This window comes from Rhododendron vialii, chromosome 6a, assembly GCF_030253575.1.
Source record: "Rhododendron vialii isolate Sample 1 chromosome 6a, ASM3025357v1".
Lineage (NCBI taxonomy): Eukaryota > Viridiplantae > Streptophyta > Magnoliopsida > Ericales > Ericaceae > Rhododendron > Rhododendron vialii.
Window position 1 is genome coordinate 18,743,973 of NC_080562.1, and position 5,351 is coordinate 18,749,323.

Sequence of the window (5,351 nt, forward strand, 5' to 3'; positions counted from 1 at the left end):
TTTTGGTGGGGTTTGAAACCGTATGGATGTACTCGTACGGTATTGCACTCTTTTGGTGCGGTTTGGTACCGTAACGAAGTACTCGTACGGTATTGCACCATTTTGGTGTGGTTTGGTACCGTATGGATGTACTCGTACGGTATTGCACTGTTTTGGTGTGGTTTAGTACCGTATGGATGTACTCGTACGGTATTGCACCCTTTTGGTGTGGTTTGGTAACGTATGGATGTACTCGTACGGTATTGCACCCTTTTGGTGTGGTTTGGTTCCGTATGGATGTACTCGTACGGTATTGTACCATTTTGGTGTGGTTTGGTACCTTATGGATGTACTCGTACGGTATTGTACTCTTTTGGTGCGGTTTGGTACCGTAACGAAGTACTCGTACGGTATTGTTCCGTTTTGGTGTGGTTTGGTACCGTATGGATGTACTCGTACGGTATTGCACCATTTTGGTGTGGTTATGTACCGTATGGATGTACTCGTACGGTATTGCACCGTTTTGGTGTGGTTTGGTACCGTAACGAAGTACTCATACGGTATTGAACCGTTGTCGTGCGGTATTGCACCATTTTGGTGTGGTTTGGTACCGTATGGATGTACTCGTACGGTATTGCACCGTTTTGGTGTGGTTTGGTACCGTAACGAAGTACTCGTGCGGTATTGAACCGTTGTCGTGCGGTATTGCACCATTTTGGTGTGGTTTGGTACCGTATGGATGTACTCGTACGGTATTGCACCGTTTTGGTGTGGTTTGGTACCGTAACGAAGTACTCGTACGGTATTGAACCGTTTTCGTGTGGTTTGGTACCGTATGGATGTACTCGTACGGTATTGCACCGTTTTGGTTTTGGTGTGGTTTGGTACCGTATGGATGTACTCATACGGTATTGCACCGTTTTGGTTTTGGTGTGGTTTGGTACCGTATGGATGTACTCGTACGGTATTGCACCGTTTTGGTGTGGTTTGGTTCCGTATTTATGTACTCGTACGGTATTGTACCATTTTGGTGTGGTTTGGTACCGTATGGATGTACTCGTACGGTATTGTACTCTTTTGGTGCGGTTTGGTACCGTAACGAAGTACTCGTACGGTATTGTACCGTTTTGGTTTGGTTTAGTACCGTATGGATGTACTCGTACGGTATTGCACCGTTTTGGTGTGGTTTGGTACCGTATGGATGTACTCGCACGGTATTGCACCGTTTTGGTGTGGTTTGGTACCGTAACGAAGTACTCGTACGGTATTGCACTGTTTTGGTCTGGTTTTGTACCGTATGGATGTACTCATAAGGTATTGCACTGTTTTGGTGTTGTTTGGTATCGTATGGATGTATTCGTAAGGTATTGCACCGTTTTGGTGTGGTTTGGTACCGTATGGATGTACTCGTACTGTATTGCACCGTTTTGGTGTGGTTTCGTACCGTAACGAAGTACTAGTACGGTATTGCACCGTTTTGGTGTGGTTTGGTACCGTATCGAAGAACTCGTATGGTATTGAACCGTTTTGGTGTGGTTTGGTACCGTATGGATGTACTAGTACGGTATTGCACCGTTTTGGTGTGGTTTGGTACCGTATGGATGTACTCGTACGGTATTGCACCGTTTTGGTGTGGTTCGGTACCGTATGGATGTACTCGTACGGTATTGCACCGTTTTGGTGGGGTTTGGAACCGTATGGATGTACTCGTACGGTATTGCACTCTTTTGGTGCGGTTTGGTACCGTAACGAAGTACTCGTACGGTATTGCACCATTTTGGTGTGGTTTGGTACCGTATGGATGTACTCGTACGGTATTGCACTGTTTTGGTGTGGTTTAGTACCGTATGGATGTACTCGTACGGTATTGCACCCTTTTGGTGTGGTTTGGTAACGTATGGATGTACTCGTACGGTATTGCACCCTTTTGGTGTGGTTTGGTTCCGTATGGATGTACTCGTACGGTATTGTACCATTTTGGTGTGGTTTGGTACCTTATGGATGTACTCGTACGGTATTGTACTCTTTTGGTGCGGTTTGGTACCGTAACGAAGTACTCGTACGGTATTGTTCCGTTTTGGTGTGGTTTGGTACCGTATGGATGTACTCGTACGGTATTGCACCATTTTGGTGTGGTTATGTACCGTATGGATGTACTCGTACGGTATTGCACCGTTTTGGTGTGGTTTGGTACCGTAACGAAGTACTCATACGGTATTGAACCGTTGTCGTGCGGTATTGCACCATTTTGGTGTGGTTTGGTACCGTATGGATGTACTCGTACGGTATTGCACCGTTTTGGTGTGGTTTGGTACCGTAACGAAGTACTCGTGCGGTATTGAACCGTTGTCGTGCGGTATTGCACCATTTTGGTGTGGTTTGGTACCGTATGGATGTACTCGTACGGTATTGCACCGTTTTGGTGTGGTTTGGTACCGTAACGAAGTACTCGTACGGTATTGAACCGTTTTCGTGTGGTTTGGTACCGTATGGATGTACTCGTACGGTATTGCACCGTTTTGGTTTTGGTGTGGTTTGGTACCGTATGGATGTACTCATACGGTATTGCACCGTTTTGGTTTTGGTGTGGTTTGGTTCCGTATGGATGTACTCGTACGGTATTGCACCGTTTTGGTGTGGTTTGGTTCCGTATTTATGTACTCGTACGGTATTGTACCATTTTGGTGTGGTTTGGTACCGTATGGATGTACTCGTACGGTATTGTACTCTTTTGGTGCGGTTTGGTACCGTAACGAAGTACTCGTACGGTATTGTACCGTTTTGGTTTGGTTTAGTACCGTATGGATGTACTCGTACGGTATTGCACCGTTTTGGTGTGGTTTGGTACCGTATGGATGTACTCGCACGGTATTGCACCGTTTTGGTGTGGTTTGGTACCGTAACGAAGTACTCGTACGGTATTGCACTGTTTTGGTCTGGTTTTGTACCGTATGGATGTACTCATAAGGTATTGCACTGTTTTGGTGTTGTTTGGTATCGTATGGATGTATTCGTAAGGTATTGCACCGTTTTGGTGTGGTTTGGTACCGTATGGATGTACTCGTACGGTATTGCACCGTTTTGGTGTGGTTAGGTACCGTAACGATGTACTCGTACGGTATTGCACCGTTTTGGTACGGTTTGGTACCGTATGGATGTACTCGTACGGTATTGTACTCTTTTGGTGCGGTTTGGTACCGTAACAAAGTACTCGTACGGTATTGTACCGTTTTGGTGTGGTTTGGTACCATATGGATGTACTCGTACGGTATTGCACCGTTTTGGTGTGGTTTGGTACCGTATGGATGTACTCATAAGGTATTGCACCGTTTTGGTGTGGATTGGTACCGTATGGATGTGCTCGTAAGGTATTGCACCGTTTTGGTGTGGTTTGGTACCGTATGGATGTCCTCATAAGGTATTGCACTGTTTTGGTGTGGTTTGGTACCGTATTGATGTACTCGTACGGTATTGCACTGCTTTGGTGTGGTTTGGTACCGTATCGATGAACTCGTACGGTATTGCACCGTTTTGGTGTGGTTTGGTACCGTATTGATGTACTCGTACGGTATTGCACCGTGTTGGTGTGGTTTGTGTAGGGAGGTATTCCCGAACAGGTGCAAAATGAGCCCGAGCACGGTCAACAAAGGGTCAACGCACTGTGGACCAGTGATATGAGAAGTCAATGGTCCAGAGAGGTTGTACGATTCTCGGTGCAATAACATGAGACGTTATTAGGACCATATACAAGGAAAATGACATGAGATGCCACTGTTCATAGAAACTTGTTCGGCAAGAGAGAGCCGAACAGGAGGAGAGTTCCTTACAAAGGATATGGTTCAAATTGTTTCCTTAGGACCAGTAACACGTGAGGTAATTGGTCCAGGCCATCTGTTCGGCCATGAGATGGCCGAACAGAGAGAGAAGTACTATTTGAGGGAACATTCTGGGAGGTTCCAGAGTAGTCATGTCCCATAAAGGGATAAAGATCCCCAGAATATAGGATCTGAGAAAGATACCCAACGAATATGGGATGTTCGGCTCTTAAAGGAAAAGAATCCTAAAAGGACTCTTTTCCATAAACTGATAAAGGAAACGAGACTCCTTGATATCCTGGGTTTCCTATACGAGTTAGGAATCCTATGGTAACATGGATGCTTGGACAGCAAGCATCCATAAATCTATAAATATGAGGTAAACCTAGAGGTGAGAGGTACGCAATACACTGCATTCTATTTGCTTTCCTATTGATAATTAGGGTTTGAATGCTAGTACGTGATACTAACAAAGGCATCGGAGGGCCTTTGCCATGAGAGGCAAAGGTGCACTCACTCCCTGTCTGTTTTGCAGGACAGGGGTTTCATTGACAAATTAGGGTTACGTTCAAGAGGCACGTGAAGCCGTTGCATTCCAGTGCTGTTTAAAGCACTACTTGAATTTATCCACCTACAGTTTGGTACCGTATGGATGTACTCGTACGGTATTACCCCGTTTTGGTGTGGTTTGGTACCGTATGGATGTACTCGTACGGTATTGTACTCTTTTGATGCGGTTTGGTACCGTAACGAAGTACTCATACGGTATTGTACCGTTTTTGTGTGGTTTGGTACCGTGTGGATGTACTCGTACGGTATTGCACCGTTTTGGTGTGATTTGGTACCGTATGGACGTACTCGTACGGTATTGCACCGTTTTGGTGTGGTTTGGTACCGTATGGATGTACTCGTACGGTATTGTACCGTTTTGGTGTGATTTGGTACCGTATGGATGTACTCGTATGGTATTGCACCGTTTTGGTGTGGTTTGGTACCGTATGGATGTACTCGTACGGTATTGCACTGTTTTGGCCTGATTGGTACCGTATGGATGTACTCGTAAGGTATTGCACCGTTTTGGTGTTGTTTGGTACCGTATGGATGTACTCGTACGGTATTGCACCGTTTTGGTGTGGTTTGGTACCGTATGGATGTACTCGTACGGTATTGTACTCTTTTGATGCGGTTTGGTACCGTAACGAAGTACTCATATGGTATTGTACCGTTTTTGTGTGGTTTGGTACCGTATGGATGTACTCGTACGGTATTGCACCGTTTTGGTGTGGTTTGGTACCGTATGGATGTACTCGTACGGTATTGCACCATTTTTGTGTGGTTTGGTACCGTATGGATGTACTCGTTCCGTATTGCACCCTTTTGGTGTGGTTAGGTACCGTAACGAAGTACTCGTACGGTATTGCACCGTTTTGGTGTGGTTTGGTACCGTAACGAAGTACTCGTACGGTATTGCACCGTTTTGGTGTGGTTTGGTACCGTATGGATGTACTCGTACGGTATCGTACTCTTTTGGTGCAGTTTGGTACCGTAACGAAGTAC